The sequence below is a fragment of the Equus caballus genome, chromosome 1, assembly GCF_041296265.1.
Source record: "Equus caballus isolate H_3958 breed thoroughbred chromosome 1, TB-T2T, whole genome shotgun sequence".
NCBI lineage: Eukaryota > Metazoa > Chordata > Mammalia > Perissodactyla > Equidae > Equus > Equus caballus.
In genome coordinates, this window is record NC_091684.1 from 79228969 (window position 1) to 79249819 (window position 20851).

The 20851-nt window shown below is 40.5% G+C and overlaps 1 pseudogene; it reads left to right on the top strand.

The window, feature by feature from the left end:
- Nucleotides 1-10443: 10443 nt before the first annotated feature.
- On the top strand, nucleotides 10444-14867 carry LOC100065381 (RAF proto-oncogene serine/threonine-protein kinase pseudogene; annotated as a pseudogene).
- Nucleotides 14868-20851: the final 5984 nt, after the last annotated feature.

Consider the following 20851-nt stretch of genomic DNA (forward strand, 5'->3'; position numbering starts at 1 on the left):
TAGGTATAGCCATGGCTCTTAGCAGCAGCAGCCAGGCAGTCCCAGGCTGGGCTCTCAGGCCCTGGAAAATGGCAGCACCATAAAGCAATCACACATTTTACAATTCGACATCACATTTGTGCCTACATTTAAATTACTGCGTTATAACTGACTTGCATTGTCTTGTTATGACTTAAAGCCTTCAAACTTCAACTAATTAAAAAGACAATCTGGTGAACTGAGGGAGAAAGTCTTGTCACATGGTTCACATTGGTGTGGTGGGCCCAAATTTATGCTTTCTCAGTGATGCCTGTGGACACCCCGAGAGTCAGTGGAGTTCCAGAGACCAGAGTAGTAGTTACCAAATGTTTTAGGTCACTCACAGGTAGTTACATGTACAGAAACAAAGGGCTTCTCCTTAATCCCAGCATTTCCCCAGCTGCTCTGCAAGTACCCAGCAGAGCACACACCCAGCGTCATGCAGAATGGGGAGCCCTAAGATGTGGGCCTTTCTCTATAGGGGCTTGTAGACCAGCTCAAGAGACAAAATAAACATGGATACAGTGACATAAGTAAAGTATTGAATTTCATGGCAATTACAATAAGTGTAGCAAAAGCTGAAAACAGATTAAAAACAATGCTTCACGGAGAGATGTGAGAGGAAAATGTTTGCCCACATCACACCATTCTTAGATATCACAGACATCATTCCAATGCATGTATACAATATGGCAAACGGGAAACAGAAGTTCAATATCAAATGAAAGATCACACAGCAGGATTCAGATCCAGGGCTTCCAGCTCTGAATTCTCTGTCTTCTCCACTAGCTGTATTTCAGACGTGTTAGAAATTTAAACAGTTGCTCTTTATTCTGTTTGGGAGGGAAAAAAAGAGTTTCAGCCTTCTTTGACGGTATAGTTAGATTTATGGGATCCACATTTATTAACCAAAAGCGTGGGCAAATCTGGATTTGCCAACTTATGTGAGCCAACGTCTTTGTCCACCCTGCACATTGCGTAGTCCCTGCTACTTCATCTGCTTCACCTGCCCCCTGGGGATATCCTGAGGAAGTAGCCCTTTTGCCACTTAGACCTTCTCTGCAATTTTCTTCTCCTAAAGGAAACTTCCATGGTTGGGTCGAGCCGCACAGGTTCCATCTTGTGTTTTCTACCTAGTGGTCAACCACCTTTCTGTCCTCTCCCTCAGTATGATTGCTGCTCTGTTCCCTAGTCTGTCATCTACCAACACAGGTTTAGATTACTAATGACAACTATATGCTCATCAATGGAATTGGAAAATGTGGAGAATTTGGCTGATTTACTTGGATCTCACTGAAAATGGTGTGAATCTGTTTTCAAAATATGGCTGAGGGTGCCCTGGTTTTCCCCAACATTTTTCACCCTGTGGCAGCTAAAACCTTTCCTTGCATTCTGGGCTTAATAGGGGCTCTAATCAAAACTGTTCTCACGATTCAGTCAGCCTTCCAACTGATTAACTTTTCCAAAAGCGCATATCCAAGGGGCAATTCAAGATGTTGTGTTGGCATCAGCTGAGTGTTTGAGGCTGCCTCCTTTTCCTTTATGTGGGTAATAAAAACTTTTATATTGCATGTTCAGAAAGAAAAAAAATAAATTACCCATAATAGGAAATTAAGACGAATTGCCATCATAAATTAGATAAGCCATCAGGAAAATATAATGGAATGGAATGCTGTGGAAGGGCTTATTTCTCTGAGCGAATTTATTTTTCACGAGTTTTTATTATTCAGTAGCTTTAGATTCATTCAATGTGCCTCCATCTGTCACAGACGGCAGGCAGGGTCTTTTCCAGGGAAGAAACAGGGGAGTCTCCGCACTCAGACTCTGCCCGAAACTATGAAGGACTTCTCAGAGGAAGTTTGTAGGGAATCTAGAAAGCATTTGCCTCAAGGAGCTGGTGCAAAGGCATTTTAATGAACTTCTCAACGAGCCAAGGTGAAATTTAGAAACTTACAGAACTGAAACATGAAGTAAGCCTGTCAATACAATAACTTTTGTTAGACCTTTCACCCAAGATGTTCCAGGTACTTTAAACTTCTAGATTTTTCCAGGTAGTTTTTTCTAGGTTATTTTTCTATTTTCCAGCCATTACAGGTACTTGAGAATTTAAACACCAACAAAGTGTTAAACTGGCATCTGAAAAGTTCCTGCCAAGCCAAATAAATGTGCCTGAGTGAACCCTGCTCCCCTTGGCAACTCAAAGTCAGGGGAAACAAGGGAGTGGGGTCTTCTCCCCCTGCCCTTGGCTAGACTCATCTGATGTTTTCCTGTCTCTGAAAAAGTTTGCGCTGCCTTGGGAGACACGGCCACCATTACTGTTCTCAGCAAGATTCTACCTCACCGGGAGAGGGTGTCCAAGACTCAGGGTGGTTTCTTCACCCTGTCTGTAGAAGAGCTATCATTTCTGAGTCAGAAAGACTGAAGGCAGAAGGCTAAAGATGAAAAAATAGGTTATCATAGCGTGACAACTCTCTCTTTTCATGAAAGTTGTCTGAATTACCAAGTGCATGGGAAAGGTTGCTCTCGGGTGACCCAACACCCTGATTTTCATAGAATATTTTTTTACAGAGCATTGTACTTGGTATTTATCGGGGGAAAAAAGTGATAATGTTGCCACTGCCTTTAAAGGCCTTTGGTACAGCAGAAAATTTTAAATAAAATTCCAGGGTTTGATAAAATAGGAAATAAGTGCAAAGAAGCCCCCACATTTTGCTGTTCTCCCCCGCCTCTCCTCACTTCTCACTCCTCTCTAACTCATGCCTGGCCCTGGAGTTAAAGAAGAGTTTGATGACACCAGACAGTGGAAAGCCTGGGCTGGGCCAGCGGGAGGCTCGGACCTGGTTCTGACTGCAGCCGTCACCAGGCTTCCTGGCCCGGCAAATTGTCCAGCACCCATGGGCCTGGCTCAGAAGTGGCTCATCCTGCAATTCTGGGGGAAGTTCTGCGAGGTTTCAACGTTGCCTGTGTACAAATGTCAAACCTACTCTTGTGCTAGGCCCTGTGTAGCAGAAGGAGTAACAGACTTAACCCTTCATTCATTCATTCATTCATTCAACTAATTATTAAGCACATGTTATAATTTTTTTAAATGGAAAAAAGATAAAGAAAAGAATGACAGCAGCTATCATAATCATACAAAGATGATGCAAAACAGTAGCAGTCAGGATTCATAGTTGCAAACCAAAGGAACCAATGAGTCTTGCTTAAAAAGAAAGGGATTTATTAGAGGATGTGAGTTGCTTGCAGACACTCTGCAACCAGGAATAGGCCCAATCACCTGGAAAGGTGCTCCAGCAAAGCCTCCCCGGGCTTCCCCGGCAGCACCCACTCCACAGCGGGCTCCAACGCCACAGCTGAAGGAGCCTGGGTCAGGTGCCAGGAGCTGCCTGGAAAGAGGCAGACCCTTCATTGACCCGCTCGCCCAACAGTGTGAATCCCACATGCTCCTCTCTCTCATCTCTCTCATGAAGCTCCTGTCCCTCAAGCTTCTATGGGCCTATTGAATTGGCAGAGCTTGGGTCCATGCCTGCACATCAGCTGCAGAGGCCAGGATGCTGCGTCCTGACTCTAACTTTGGAAAAGTGGGACTCATAATGTGGGATTTTCCTTAAAATATGAAAGATATTCAAAAGATGCTGGCCAATAAATAAATAAGACAAATGTACATGAAAATGTCTTTCGAAAATCTTTTATCAAGAGCTGGTCACCAAATTTATTTAGAACTTAATTGGGAAAATAGGTTTACTTCTGACAGTCTATAACTTTTTAAAAAATTACTACAAAAATAAAACATATTCATTGCTAAGAAAAGTCAACCAGAACAGAATTGAATCAAGTAAAAGAAAACTTGTTTCTCATTCTACCCCTTGCCACTCTCACTCTTAACAGATTTGTCAGCATTAGTTCACATATTTTTGTGCACATACATATACATGGTATAATGATACTTTTTTTAAACTCAAATGGAATGCCATACCATTTTACAGCTTGCTTTATTCAATTGATATATCATAAAAATATTTTTATGTCAGTAAGTACAGTTACTTTTTTTTTATTAAGATTATGATAGTTTACAACCTTATGAAATTTCAGTTGTACATTATTGTTAGTCATGTTGTGGGTACACCACTTCACCCTTTGTGCCCTCCCCCCACCCCCCCCTTTCCCTGGTAACCACCAATCAGTTCTCTTTGTCTATATGTTAACTTCCACCTATGAGTGGAGTCATACAGAGTTCATCTTTCTCTCTCTGGCTTATTTCACTTAACATAATACCCTCAAGGTCCATCCATGTTGTGGGGAATAGGAAGATTTTATCCTTTTTTATGACTGAGCAGTATTCCATTGTATATATATACCATATCTTCTTTATCCAATAATCAGTTGATGGACACTTAGGTTGCTTCCAGGTCTTGGTCATTGTAAATAATGCTGCGATGAACACAGGGGTGCATGGGACTTTTGGAATTGCTGATTTCAAGTTCTTTGGATAGATACCCAGTAGTGGGATGGTTGGGTCATAAGGTATTTCTATTTTTAATTTTTTGAGAAATTTCCATACTCTTCCATAGTGGCTGCACCAGTTTGCATTCCCACCAACAGTGTATGAGGGTTCCTTTTTCTCCACAACCTCTCCAACATTTGTCACTTTTTGTTTTGGATATTTTTGCCATTCTAACAGGTGTAAGGTGATATCTTAGTGTAGTTTTGGTTTGCATTTCTCTGATGATTAGTGATGATTAGCATCTTTTCATGTGTCTATTGGCCATCCGTATATCTTCTTTGGAGAAATGTCTGTTCATGTCTCCTGCCCATTTTTTGATTGGATTGTTTGATTTTTTTGTTGTTGAGCTGTGTGAGTTCTTTATATATTATGGAGATTAACCCTTTGTTGGATAAATAACTTGTAAATATTTTTTCCCAATTAGTGGGCTGGTTTTTTTGTTTCAATCCTGTTTTCCCTTGCCTTGAAGAAGCTCTTTAGTCTGATGAAGTCCCATTTGTTTATTCTTTCTATTGTTTCCCTTCTCTGAGGAGTTATGGTGTCTGAAAAGATTCTTTTGAAACTGATGTCAAAGAGTGTACTGCCTATATTCTCTTCTAGAAGACTTATTGTTTCAGGCCTAATCTTTAGGTCTTTGATCCATTTTGAGTTTATTTTTGTGAATGGTGAAAAAGAACGGTCAATTTTCATTCTTTTACATGTGGCTGCCCAGTTTTCCCAGCACCATTTGTTGAAGAGACTTTCTTTTCTCCATTGTAGGCCCTCAGCTCCTTTGTCGAAGGTTAGCTGTCCATAGATGTGTGGTTTTATTTCTGGGCTTTCAATTCTGTTCCATTGATCTGTGCACCTGTTTTTGTTTTTGTTTTGATTACTGTAGCTTTGTAGTATGCTTTGAAGTCAGGGATTGTGATGCCTCCAGCTTTGTTCTTCTTTCTCAGGATTGCTTTAGCAATTCAGGGTCTTTTGTTGCCCCATATGAATTTTAGGATTCTTTGTTCAATTTCTGTAAAGAATGTCATTGGGATTCTGACTGGGATAGCATTGAATCTATAGATTGCTTTAGATGGTATGGACATTTTAACTGTGTTTATTCTTCCAATCCATGTGCGTGGAATGTCTTTCCATGTTGTCATCAATTTCTTTCAGGAAAGTCTTGTAGTTTTCGTTGTATAGATCTTTCACTTCCTTGGTTAAATTTACCCCAAGGTATTTTATTCTTTTTGTTGCGATCGTGAATGGGATTGAGTTCTTGAGTTCTTTTTCTGTTAGTTCATTGGTAGTGTATAGAAATGCTACTGATTTATGTATGTTGATTTTATACCCTGCAACTTTGCTGTAGCTGTTTATTATTTCTAATAGTTTTCCTATGGACAGAGTTATGTTATTTTTAAAATATTTCATTATGAAAAATTTCAAAAATACATAAAAGTAGAGAGAATAGTATAATGAACCAAAACTATAAACCCAAATTCAATCTGGTCAATCCCGACTCCTCTGTATTACCAGCCACTCCCCACCCTGGAATATCTGGAAGCAAACCCCAGGCATCGCACCATTTCATCCATAAGTGTGTCAGTAGGCAGCTCTGAACTGGGTCAGTCAGCAAATGGCCAGATAAGGTGTCTGTCCTGACTACTCAGTCTGCCAGGGTAGTACAAAAGCACCATGGACAAGATGCAAACTAAGGGAGTGGCTGTCTCCAGTAAATTTTATCACACAACTGGCTGTGGGCCAGATTTGGCCCAAGGCCACAGTTTATCACCCCCTGCTCTACAAGATGGGAACTTTTTTCTTTAATACACAATTTTTTTCTTTAATACTGAAAAAAATTAATAAAGAACTCTATTGTTTAATATCATCAGACCTAAAAATTATTCCTTAATATTATCAAATCTAGCCAGTGTTCACTTTTCCCTGATTATATTATAATCTTGTTTGTAGTTTATTTAAATCAGAATCCCAGTGGCTTGTTATGTCTTCTAAGTCTCTTTTTACCGACAATTTATTCTCCATCTTTTTTCTTTCTCTAAAATATTTGTTGAAGAAATGGGGTCTCATTGTCCTGTAAAGTTTTCCACAGTCTGAGTATTGTCGATTATATCTCTGTGGTCTCATTCAGCATGTTTCTCTGTCCCTCTATCTCCTGTAAATCAGTAATAAGATCTGGAGTCTTGACCAGATTTAGGTTAACTGTTTTCTTTTTTTGGCAGGACTACTTCTTCAGGAGGGACATGATGTCTGATGATCTCTCTCTGTGATGACATCAGTCATCGATGGTCATTCCCTGATGATATCTTGAGTTTGCTAGTTCTTCATTTATCAATTAAATTCCTTTAAAGAGAAATTTTCCTTTATCTACTATTTGATTACTCTGAGATACAGATCATAAGAGAAAATCAAAATAGACTTCTAATTCTTTCCTTTAATTTACTTGTTTTCAAAAAAATGAGATGGTTCCCTGAAACCCTCCGAAGATAGCCAATGAAACCAATGAAGGTTTTCCCTTTGTGGTATCACTATCAACCTATAGATTTAAACATTGCAGTTACAGTAATCCCCCCTTATCCACTGGGGACACATTCCGAGACGCCCCATGGATGCCTGAAACCACAGAGTACTGAACCCTATATATACTGTTTTTTCCTGTACATACATACCCACAATAGAGTTAAATTTATAAATTAGGCACAGTTAGAGATTAGCAACAATGACTAGTACTAAAATAGAGTAATTATAACAATATACTGTAATAAAAGTTACTGTAGATCTTATCAAACTCGCATATAATTTTTCTTTCCTTATTAAGTTGAAGACTTTCACCTTTTCACTTAAAAGAAGCACTTTGCAGCTTCTTTGACATATCAGAATTGCTGGCATCACAACTCTTGTGCTTTGGGGCCATTATTAAGTAAAATAAGGGTTACTTGAACACAAGCACTGCAATACCACGACAGTCCATCTGATAACCCAGACGGCTAGTAAGTGACTAATGGTTGGGTAGCATGTATGGTGTGGGTCCACTGGACAAATGGATGGTTCACGTCCTGGGCAGGATGGAATGAGATGGGATGAAATTTCCTCATGCTACACAGAATGGTTTGCAATTTAAAACTTATGAATTGTTTACTTCTGGAATTTTCCATTTAATATTTTTGGACCATGGTTCACTACAGGTAACTGAAACCATGGAAAGTGAAACAGAGGATAAGGGGGGACTACTGAATTTTCCTTATTGATGCTGAAATTGTCCCATCTCCTGTCAATGAGAAATTATTCAGGTTAGCTCTTCAGACCTTTTGACATCATTCTAGCAGTATTTAATGCTTCTTTTCTTTCTGGTATGACAAAATTTCCAGGTTCATGTGCCTCAGACCCGGAAGTAACCATTTCTCCAAAAGTCTTGGTTCCTTTTAGTAGCAAGTGACAATATAGTCTAGATTGTAGGCATGCTTACTGCTACAGGTTTGGTCATTGTTTCTAGGCATTTTTGGTGGATGAAGCTAAAAAATTTGTTTTGTTGAGGATAAAATACATCCTGAGTTCATACTGATATTTCCAATTCAAATTCAGGGCTACAGGGTTTTTATACAACCTCATCAATTTTACATTTGTATATGCTTTCAACCATGCCAAAAACCTCAATTCTCATCAATACCAGCATAATTACTTTTTCTATAATAACATGCACAGAAGTCTCCAAATAACAATATCAACACCACATCAACAATATAATTACTGAAAACGGTTTCCTATGTGGGGAGTTTTCTTGTTTGGGTGGTCTAGTTTATATTCTTAGGGCATATTCCCACAAAGGACATACAGTCAAATTATTCTGTTTTAAAGTCAATTGGAATAGTTCTTTTTTTGGAACTATGTCCCACCTAGGAACAAGTTCATTTGTTTGATTTTACTTTCAATTTTCAGTGATTGCTTTTTTTCATTTATTTAGCTTTGTTTTAGAATTCTCCATACTATTACATGATTCCAAAGTTAAAAATACAAAATAAAGTATATTCAAAGAAGTCTAATTTCTATGTATGTTCCCTCTGTCCTATTGCTTCCCTCGGCTATATATAACTATTTTTAATGCTTTATCTTTCCATACTTTTTAAAATATAAGCAAACATGTATACTTTTTGTATTTTTCCTTTTCTTGGTTGAATAGCTTTCTGTATTTTGCCAGTGTATATTTGGGATAGATTGCCAAAATGGGGATTAATGGATTAGAGGGAAAATGTATATATGATTTTTGCTAGGTCTTGCCAAATTCCCCTCTATAAGAATTGTACCCTTTGCAATTCCCACCAGCAATATATGAGAATACCTATTTCCAACATACTGTTTTGTCAAACTTTTAGTCTTTTTCCAATCTGATAGGCAAGAAATGATATCTTCGTGGAGTTTTGAGTTTTTTCTATCTTATTATGAGTTATCTCATTCTTTTCTTCTATTTTTTAGAACTTTTTATTTGAGCTAATTTCAGACTTACAGAAACGTTGCAGGGGCCAGCCCTGTGACCAAGTGGTTAAGTTAGTGCACTCTGCTTCGGTGGCCCAGGGTTTTGCCTGTTCAGATCCTGGGTGCAGACCTAGCACTGCTCATCAAGCCATGCTGAGGCAGCGTCCCACATAGCAGAACTAGAAGGACCCACAACTAGACTATACAGGTACGTACTGGGGTGCTTTGGGGAGAAGAAGAAGAAGGGGAAAAAAAGATTGGCAACAGATGTTAGCTCAGGGCCAATCTTTAAAAAAAAAAGAGTTGCAAAAATATTGCAGAAAATTCCTACCACCCCAAACTCCCCAAATGTTATATATCTTACATACTACACTACAATTACCAAAATCAAGGCACTGAAAATTATACAATACTACTTTCTAATATATAGGCCTTACTCAAATTTTGCCAATTGTCCCATTCATGTTCTTTTCCATGTCTAGTATTCAATCCAAAATCACATGTTGTTTGCAGTTACTACATCTCTTTAGCCTTCTTTAATCTGGAACATTTCCTCAGTCTTTGTCTTTCACTCTTGGGTCAAGATATTAAGTAACTTATTATTTTAATGACTGCCTTGTGTTTTATTATTTGAACATTCAATGAATTACTTAAGCAGTTCCATATCAATGGATATTTATGTTATTTTCTTTTTTATGCTATTATAAACAATGCTAAAATGAAAAAATATATACACGTATTCGTAGGTACTTGTGAAAACTTATCAGGAGGGTAAATTCCAAGAAGTAAAGTTACTGGGTCAAAATTCTCTATTTAGATAAATATTACCAACTCAATCATCTTTTTATTTTAATTTTTAAAATTTACACACTGTAAAACTTACTTTCTTGGTGTAAAGTTGTATACGTTTTTACATACACATAGATTCTCATAACCACCACCATAGGCAGAATACACAACAATTTCAGCACTCCACAGAATTCCTTTAGGCTTTCCCTTTGTGTTCACACCCTCTGCCCACCTATCATCCCTAGCAACTAATCTGAGATTGGCAACAGATGTTAGCTCAGGGCCACTCTTTTAAAAAGACCCCTCAGATTACCAACTGCTAATCTGTTCTCTTCTCCTATATTTTTGCCTTTTTAAAAATGTCATATAAATGGGAGAGTCTCTTCATCGCGGGTGCTGGGCGGCCATCTTAGATGGCGGGAGTAAGACTAGAGCGAGCGGACTGGAAGGCCTCCCTGCCGCTCTCTTTGGGCCCCGAAGAGGGCCAGCTGGCCGAGCTTTAGGGCGTGTGCCCTGAGGCGCCGAGCGCGAGTGCAGCGATGCGGGGGCTGCCCGGGGCCCGTCGCCTGGGCTGGGGACGCGCCGAATGTGACCGCCTCCCGCTCCCCCACCTGCCTCGGGGAGGAGGAGCGGACCAGACGCTGCAGCCGGACGACGGGACACCGACTCGGCCCCGCTCCCTCAGGTTTAAGTATTGGTAAGCTGCGTCAATGGAGTACATACAGGGGCCCTGGAAGACGATCAGCAATGGTTTTGGATTCAAAGACGCGGTGTTTGATGGCCCCAGCTGTATCTCCCCTACAATAGTTCAGCAGTTTGGCTATCAGCTTCGGGCGTCAGATGATGGCAAACTTACGGACTCTTCTGAGACAAGCAACACTATCCGTGTTTTCTTGCCAAATAAGCAAAGAACGGTGGTCAATGTGCGAAATGGAATGAGCTTGCATGACTGCCTTATGAAAGCACTCAAGGTGAGGGGCCTGCAACCGGAGTGCTGTGCAGTGTTCAGACTTCTCCACGAACACAAAGGTAAAAAAGCACGTTTAGATTGGAATACTGATGCTGCCTCATTGATTGGAGAAGAACTTCAAGTAGATTTCCTGGATCATGTTCCTCTCACAACACACAACTTTGCTCGGAAGACCTTTCTGAAGCTTGCCTTTTGTGACATCTGTCAGAAGTTCTTGCTAAATGGATTTCAATGTCAGACTTGTGGCTACAAATTTCATGAGCACTGTAGCACCAAAGTACCTACTATGTGTGTGGATTGGAGTAACATCAGACAACTCTTATTGTTTCCAAATTCCACTACTGGTGATAGTGGAGTCCCGGCACTGCCTTCCTTGACAATGCGTCGGATGCGAGAGTCTGTTTCCCGGATGCCTGTTAGTTCCCAGCACAGATACTCCACACCCCACGCCTTCACATTCAACACCTCCAGTCCCTCCTCTGAAGGTTCCCTCTCCCAGAGGCAGAGGTCGACATCCACACCTAATGTCCACATGGTCAGCACCACCCTGCTGTGGACAGCAGGATGATTGAGGATGCAATTCGAAGTCACAGTGAATGAGCTTCACCTTCAGCCTTGTCCAGCAGCCCCAACAATCTGAGCCCAATGGGCTGGTCACAGCCTAAAACCCCTGTGCCAGCACAGAGAGAGCAGGCACCAGGATCCGGGACCCAGGAGAAAAACAAAATTAGACCTCGTGGTCAGAGAGATTCAAGGAAATAGAAGCAAGTGAAGTGATGCTCTCCACTTGGATTGGGTCAGGCTCCTTTGGAACTGTGTATAAGGAGAAATGGCACAGAGACGTTGCAGTGAAAATCTTAAAGGTTGTTGACCCCACACCAGAGCAGTTCTAGGCATTCAGGAACGAGGTGGCTGTCCTGCGTAAAACACGGCACGTGAACATCCTGCTCTTCATGGGGTACATGACGAAGGACAACCTGGCAATTGTGACCCAGTGCTGTGAGGGCAGCAGCCTCTACAAACACCTGCATGTCCAGGAGACCAAGTTCCAGATGTTCCAGTTGATTGACATCGCCTGGCAGACAGCTCAGGGAATGGACTATTTGCATGCAAAAAACATCATCCACAGACATATGAAATCCAACAATATATTTCTCCATGAAGGCCTGACAGTGAAAATTGGAGACTTTGGTTTGGCAACAGTCAAGTCGCTCTGGAGTGGTTCTCAGCAGGTTGAACAACCTACTGGCTCTGTCCTGTGGATGGCCCCAGAGGTGATCCGAATGCAGGATAATTACCCGTTCAGCTTCCAGTCCGATGTCTACTCTTATCGCATTGTACTCTATGAGCTCATGACGGGGAACTGCCTTACTCCCACATCAACAACTGAGATCAGATCATCTTCATGGTGGGCCGAGGGTGTGCCTCCCCAGACCTTAGTAAGCTATACAAGAACTGCCCCAAAGCAATGAAGAGGCTTGTGGCTGACTGCGTGAAGAAAGTTAAGGAGGAGAGTCCTCTTTTTCCCCAGATCTTGTCTTCCATCGAGTTGCTCCAACACTCTCTACCGAAAATCAACCGGAGCGCTTCTGAGCCATCCCTGCATCGGGCGGCCCACACCAAGGACATCAATGCCTACACGTTGACCACATCCCCTAGACTGCCTGTCTTCCAGCTGACTTCGCACCTGCACTCAGGCTACCAGGGGAGGAAGGGAAGTCAGCAGGCACCACATTTCTGCTCCCTTCCTATGGGGACGGAGAGCTTGTTTCAGAGAAGCTGCTTCTAAGGACCTGCTAGACTACTCACAGGGCCTTAACTTCATGTTGCCTTCTTTTCTACCCTTTCTGGCCCTGGGAGAAGGAAGCCATTCACAATGCTGGTTTGTCTTTCTCCCTCCCTGCATCCCCCACGCTCAAGAGCCGAGCCTTCTCCAGATGCACCAGTGGCTGCTGATGGCAATACCTGATCTGGGGCCCCAGCTATTGGTTAAATGAGTATTTTTAGGGCAAGAAAAAGCACTCGGAGGGGAAATGAAGGTAGGCAAACCAGCCCTGATGTGGGGACATGTGGATTTAGGAAATCAGCTCCTATGAGGAATGCTCATCACAGGAAGGACTTTTTTTTCAGAGATAGTGGTGTGGCGCCAAACAGGTAGTTTTGCACATAATGGACCAAACAGCCCAGGACTGTCGAGACCGTGGCCGCCTGAAGGAGTCTGCTTTGGTACTATGGAACTTCACTTTGGGGACACTTGCTTTTCTTGGAGGTCTCCAGTGCATTGAGATGGTTTTCCAGAAGAGGCACTCGGCCTGCCTCTCCCAGTCTCTGCCCTCTCAAGGAGCAGTCTTCCATCATGCTGAATTTATTAGTCTTCCAGGAGCTGCCCCTATGGGGTGGGGCCACCAGGCCAGCCTTGTCTCTCTACAGTCACATCATGTGTATACAAGAAAGCCAGGAATACAGGTTTTCTTGATGATTTGGGGTTTAATTTTGTTTTTATTGCACCTGACAACAATAGAGTTATCCAATGGTTCCTCAATTATGTTATTTTGATAAAATAAATTAAATGTAAAAAAATGTCATATAAATGGAATCATATAGTATGTAAATGTTTGGACTGGAATCTTCCACCTAGCATAATGCATATGAGATTCGTCTATGTTGTTATGTATCAGCAGTTAATCCCCTTTTCCTGATTAATAGAATTCCACTGTGTGGATGTATAACAATTTATTTATCCATACACCCACTGAATAATGTTTGGATTGTTTCAAGTTCTTGGCAATTATAAGTAAAGCTGCTATAAACATTCATGTACAAGGTTTTGTATGAACATATGTTTTCATTTTTGTAGGACAAATACTTTGAAGTAATTTGCTGGGTAAAACAGTGTGTGTATATGTAATGTTGTAAGGAACTGCCTAACTGTTTTCCAGAGTGCATGCACCATTTTGCATTCCACCTGCAATTTATGAGAGTTCTGATTGTTCTTGCATGTTTGCTAACACTTGATATTGTCAGTATTTTTTATTTGAGAGCCATCCTAATAGGTGTGTGAAGGTATCTCATTGTGACGGTCAACCTTTGGTGATATCTGACCCAGCATTGATGAGTCTAATCCTTCTGTTGGTGGTACTAAGTAACATTTCTCAAGAATGTTTCAGAGCACACTAGCCCTTCAGGATGCCATTAGGTATCTGAAAAAATGGTACCATGACCCATTAAGTTTAGAACACATGAGGTTTTGTTCAAAGTTAAGTAAGTTTCTACACCATAGGACTTCTCAGTATCTTTGATATATCTACATGCAAAATGACTGTCCACAAGGAAGAAGTAGTAGGCAATGTTTCCCCAAAATTTTACTATGAAACTCTTTTCCTATGTAACATCCCAAAGGGTGAATATTCGGAAAACTCACTTGGGAAATCATGCTACAATTCATAGAGAGAAAACAAATAATCTATGATATTCAATAAGTACATGTTAGCTGAAAACAGTTTTTCTTCTCCACAGAGGGAAGGGGTCTCTGTATTTCATTTAATAAAGTCTCCTCCTTAATTCACCAATCAGCTCCAGGAATAAGATTTCTGGGACTCTTCTGAGAACACCCACCATGGAAATGTGATTAACAGTTTGTAACTGTGACTGTGAAGTCTTGCAACATTGCGATTTTTTGACTCCCCACACAGCAGGTTGGCTCTCCATGGAAATGATATTTTCTTTCTTTGTTGTCAGTCTCTTCTGAACAGGGTCAGTTCTTGGCATTGTGAGCTGTCTTCAATCACCAAACACCATAAAATAAGCTAAGAAGACATTTCCCCATTGGTTCACCTCTGTTCTCATCTTCCTTAGTGTCAGAAATTAACATGAACGTCCACCGTTCTCTCCTTTCTCACAAGCCTAAGTGCACATCCTGCTCTGAAGAAGCCACGCAGCGGTCTGTTGGTCAAAGAACGGATTCTGTCCCCAAGGACTCCTTCTGTGTCGTTTCTTCATCTGTAGTTGAAAGGCTTCTCTTTGCTCCAAGCACTAGTGGTAGTGAGTGGGTTTGGACAGAAAGTAGGAAGATGTGACTCCTCGCTGGTGATACATTGAGAGAAAACTAATAAAGGATTCTCAGCAGCACTCAGTCGACCTGAATTCTTGACTTCTTGCTGAGACAGGGCTTTTTGGAACTCTGATGGAAAAATCAACCCCGCTCTCTCTGTTTCTACTGAGCTCTCCAATGCAGCACCAAGGCAATTTGGCCAATGTAATGACCCAGCATGAATCACTACAAAACTGAAATCGTGTCCCTAGAGAGCTCACTGAGCTGGAGATGAGCATTTCATGAAAAAGGCCAGATCACCATTGAGACGAAGGTTCATTTAAATCCATATTTGTAGCTGCTGGCGGGTCAGCCAGCAGAGTGAGTTTCATTCTGCTTTGACTCCAGCCGTTTTCCTTCAGGGCTGCTCTTGATCCTGTGCCTGAACCTGTCCCTGGTGGAGGCCTTCAGCAACATAATCCCGAAGTGCACCTTCTGTACATAGTCCAGACCTGCAAGGGAAAGCGATTCTTGTACCTGATACCCTGTCACCTCTTGCTCACACGCTTCTATTCCGTGATCTTCCATCTGGTGCTGAAGGCCAACTGCTTTCTCATTGGCCCCTTATCACCCCATCCTTCCTCCTCTTCTAGTCTTTTACACATGTGAAGGGCCCTGCCCATGTGCATGAGATGGAATTATATAGGCTCACATCAGGACACCCCTCTGGGATCCTTAGCTGATGTTTCCCTCAGAATGGTCCAGAGACCACCTGCATCAGAATCACCCTAGTTGGGGCTGGCCCCGTGGCTGAGTGGTTAAGTTCGTGTGCTCCACTTTGGCAGCCCAGGGTTTCACCGGTTCGGGTCCTGGGGGCAGACCTAGTACTGCTGGTCAGGCCATGTTGAGGCGGCGTCCCACATAGCACAACTAGAAGGAACTGCAACTAGACTATACAACTAGGTACTGGGGAGCTTTGGGGAGAAGAAGAAGAAGAAGAAGAAAAAAAAGATTGTTAACAGATGTTAGCTCAGGTGCCATCTTCAAAAAATAAAAATCACCTTAGGATGCCTGTTAAAAATACAAATTATGAGGTTCCACCCTAGACCTTCTGAATCAGGATTTCTTGTAGGAGCCTAGAATCCGCTCTTTTAACAAACACCCATTAAATCTTCTCTTTGCATTAGAGCTTAAGAACCAGTGGCCCAGCTCTCCCTACTTTACATCTGGCTGCTGGGCATCACCTCCGCTAATTTCTGTTTCTCTAGAAAGCCTTTTATATATTTGCAGAGTAGCCCCACTTGCCTCACACCTATAGGCTCATGCTATTAAATACATTGCTGTAATCCTTCTTTACCCCATACTCCCAAACAAAGTCCTGTGAACTTAACACATCATATCTCTATAGCCTTTTTTAGGTCTCTTCAAAAGAGAGAAGCATGAGAAAATGAGACAAAACTACCTTCTACCATACAAAAACTAAAACAGAACAAACTGCCTTCAGACAACAGAGAACAGGCAGCACAGGACTGATCCCTGAGTGCAGTGAGTTACAGGGTCTTCCCGGCTTCCTGCCTGGAGACAATTTCTGAGCTGCAGTTCAGGCAGAGGGAGAACTCAAACACATCCTGACAGTCTCATCAAATTGAGGTGACAGAGATTAAAGGTCAGGGAAGCCAAGGCAGCTAGAATTTAGGGCCGAGTACAGATAGGAGGAACTACACAGAGAAAAAGTTCCAGAAATCTGAATGGGGTCTCCGTGAGTCTTTGAGTGAAAAAGCAATCTGCACATGCTTAACATAAAACCCCACAAGGCGGCAAAGAACAACCTCCAGGAAGAGGACCATTACCACTAGCTTAAGCCAAAACATTCCTAGAGTTCACAGCGGCCTGGGAATGACGAGCACCCAAGTGCCAGAACCCCACTGAACTCAGCATCGACCCCAGAAAAAGTCACACCTTAGGTATGGGACTAAATCAGCTCTTGAGTAAAGACCACTCTGACATATGCTTTAAGAGCTTAAAACAAGCTTTGAAAGGGCCAAACTGATCCATAAGTAATTTGATTGCCTGTCAGAATGAACTCCAATACGCTTTAAAGGAACAAAATAATATCTAGCACTCGACGATGAAAAAAATTATAATATCCTACATTCAATAAAAAATTACTAGACTTCTAAGAAGCAGAAAAATGTGACACATAAACAGGAGAAAAATCAGTCAATAGAAAAAGTTCCATAAATAATAGAGAAATGGAATTATCAAACAAAAACATTAAAATGTATCATAAATATGTGATATGCTCAAAGATTTCAAGGAAAATGTGAGTATAATGAGGAGATAGGTGAAAGGTAAGAAGGATAAGCAAATGAGAAATACAATATTTAAAATGAAAATTTTACTAAGTGGAATTTACAGACCAGACATTCCAGAAGAAAAGAGAAATGAACTTGAATTCAACATGAAACACAAGGAGAGAAAAATGATAGAAAAAATGAAAAGAACCTCAGTGACCTGTGGGATATTACCAAGTTGTCTAGCATAAATATAATTAGAATCCAAAGAAGTAAGAGAAGAAAGATAGAAAAAATATTTGAAGAAATAGTGCTTGAAATTTTTTCAAAATTGATGAAAACTATAAGCTCAAAGATCCAAGGAGCTCAAATTAGCACTATAAACAACGAAAACTACACCAAGGCACAATATAATCAAATTGATGAAAACCTGTGATAAGGAGAAAAATCTTAAAAGTAACCAGAAAAAAAAGGGACATTATAGACAAAGGAATAAAGATATAAATTACTACAACTTTCTTGTCAGAAATTATGCAAGCCTGAAGACAATGGAGTGATATCTTTCAAGTGCTGAAAAAGGAAAAAAAAATAACTATCAAACTAAATTTCTACACCCAGTGCAAAACTAAAGGTGAAATAAAGACTTTCAGATGAGAAAAACTGAAAGAATTTCTCCACAGCAGACTTGCACTATAAGAGTGTAATTCTTCATGAAGTTCTTCAGGAAGAAGGAAACCAGATGGAACTTGGATCTACACAAAGAAATGAAAAATGCCAGAAATGATAATATGTAGGTAAATATAAGATATTTTTCTTATTTTTAATTTCCTTAAAAGATAATTGACTATTTAAAGCAAAGTAATAACAACGAATTATGGGAGTTACAACATATATAAAAGTAAAATCTATTAAAACAATAGCATGAAGGATAGGAAGGGGAAAATGGAAGTATACTGTCATTGGTTTCTTACACTATACTTGAAGCAGTATAATATTATTTGAAAATAAACTATGGTAAGTTAAAAATGTGTATTTTAAGCCTTAAACCAACAATTTACAAATAAAACAGAGGAATAACAAATAATCCAATAGTGGAGATAAAACGGAATCCTAAAACAATAACCAATTAATCCAAAGGAGGCAGGAAGAGTGGAAAAGGAACAATATGGGATAAAAATAAAACAAATATCAACATGGTAGACTTAACTACAATCATATCAATAATATATTACAAAATCTAACCACTACTATCAAAAGGCACATATTGCAAGACTGGATTTAAAAATCAAAACTAAATTATATGAAGTCTACAAGATATTCATGTTAAACATAAAGACATAAGTAAGTTAGAAGTAAACAAATGTAAAAAAAGATAAACCATACAAACACTACCCAAAAAATCACTCGAGTAGCTATGTTGATATGAGAAAAGCAGATCTCAGAACAAGAAATACTACCAGGAATAAAGAGGGACACTTTATATTGATGGAGGGGTCAATTCATCAGGAAGACGTAATAACCCTAAATACATAAGCACCTAAAAACAAAGCTTCAAAAAACATAAAACAAAACTGATAGAATTGAAAGGAGAAATAGACAAATTTACAATTATAATTGGAGATTCCTTCCCTCTTCTCTGAGTAATTGATAGAACAAGTAGACAGAACATCAACTGAGATATGTAAGACTTGAACAATACATGAAATAGGATGTTCAATAGGACTATTGTCCTGGAACTGGCAGTAGGGCCTATACCTGAAAACAACAGGCTCTAAGTCTCCCATATTTGAAAGGCAGCTGCCAAAAATTGGAGCCAGGACCTCCTTATTAGGAGACAGCCAAATTAGCCCTACTCTTCCCTACCATCATTCTAACTAATGTCAACCCACCTGCCTCATCACCAGCACATAAGAGGAAACAATTGTTAAGGGAGAGAATGAAAGTCTTTGGCCTTGGGAGGAGTTTGAGGCTCATATTAACTCAGAGTTGTAAAGGAGTAAACTAGCCCCTGTGGCCTCACAGGTGAGGAGCCCAGAGGACAGAGGAGACAAAGAGATGGAACTTAAGATGATGGCCAGCAACCATGCCAAGAAAGCCCACTCTCAAGTTAGGATCTTAAGATCTCTGTCTCTCTTCCTCTTCCAGTCTCCAGCACCATAGGAACTGGGACTTGAAAATGGATGGAAGTTGAGAGACAAATAATCCCCAAATCAGACCCCCACACACCTTCTTTCTAAGATGTTGCAGTAAGGAGACAATGAAAGAGCAGCTCACATCCCCTCCTTCCTAAGTGAAGCTGCCAGGCTGTGCTGGGGTTGGGGGAAGGAGATGAACTCAAATTGAAATCAGATGTAAGCCTGGAGTTTGAACAACTGAAAGGGACTGGAAACCTATGGGATGGGCCAAAAATGTTGCTAAGATAAAGAAAGGGGTGGAGGGGGACTTGACAGAGCACAATGATTGAAAAACATTACACTATTTCATGTTAATATCTCACTGAGCTCTGAGCGCTTAACAAAACAGACTATTACTATGTATCCAAACAGTGCACATATCTGTCAATTTTAATGACTTTTCATCATATTGGTATGTACATTATATTTATATGCAATGATGTACTTAATAATGTACCTATTGTTGAACATTTGGATTATTTCCAATTTTTCCTCTTAGGAACAAGGTTGCTATAAACATCTTGGTATAAACTGGTCTATTCTTCTTAGCTATTTCCTTAAGCATATACCTCAACACTCCCTTCCTATGCAATCCCTTGGCTCACTTCTACCCCTGTCATTCTATTGTGACATCTCATCAGTACGTCAAATATGATGAGTTGGTTTTCCTTCTGTTGTAGGTGATAGCATGCAATTCAGACCGGCTTGTGCAGAAAAGAGAACTTCCTCGCTCACACTACTGAAAGTCCAAGGGTAGAGCTGCCTAGGTCCTTCAATTAAGAGGCTCAGAGGACACCATCTAGCCATTTCTCTAGTTGCTTCGCTCTGCCTTTCTCCAGGAGTTGATTTCATCTTCCAGCTGACATGCCCCAGGGAATCACAATGGTGGCAGCAGCAAGCCTCAAACCTTCACAAAATACAGTGAAAGAAAATGTGTCTTTCCCACAAGCCCCAGAAAACATCTTTATTCAGTTCATTGGCTCCAAATGAGTTATGTGCCATCTCTGAACCAATCACCATGGCCAGGGGGTGAAATACAATGATAGAATTAAATTAGTTGTGGCTGGGTCAGTGGTCAATTTATTCAAATGGTGGAAATTAGAAAGAGATGTTTCCTAAAGAAGATTTGGACTATTGCTATCAGAAAGAGGGAGCATGGATTCTGGGCACCAAACAATATATGCCCCCTACACGCATGAATGTGTTTCTTTCTCTCTGTAGGATTGTAAACTCTGAGGGCAGGGATTATATGGATTTCACCATTGTGTTTACAGCACACAGAACAGTGCCTGACATAGAGAAGGTAAAAGTTTGGTGACTATTCATTGGATGAATAAATTCCCCAAAATGGAATAACCACGCTGGAGAAAATAAACATTTTTTAAAGATCTTATTATTGTTGGCAGATCCTTCTCCAGAAAAAAGTGCCAAAGTATAACAGAATCATAGTAAAAGAATAGTATAATGGTAAGGTAATGCATATTAGGACAGCTATTTTCTCAAAATATTGCCAACATTGAATTTTATTGTTTTGATTCATTTCTGGTAATACAATAGGTGTTTAGCAGATTTTTAAGATGCTTTAATTTAGATGCATTTAGTCATTGACAAAAT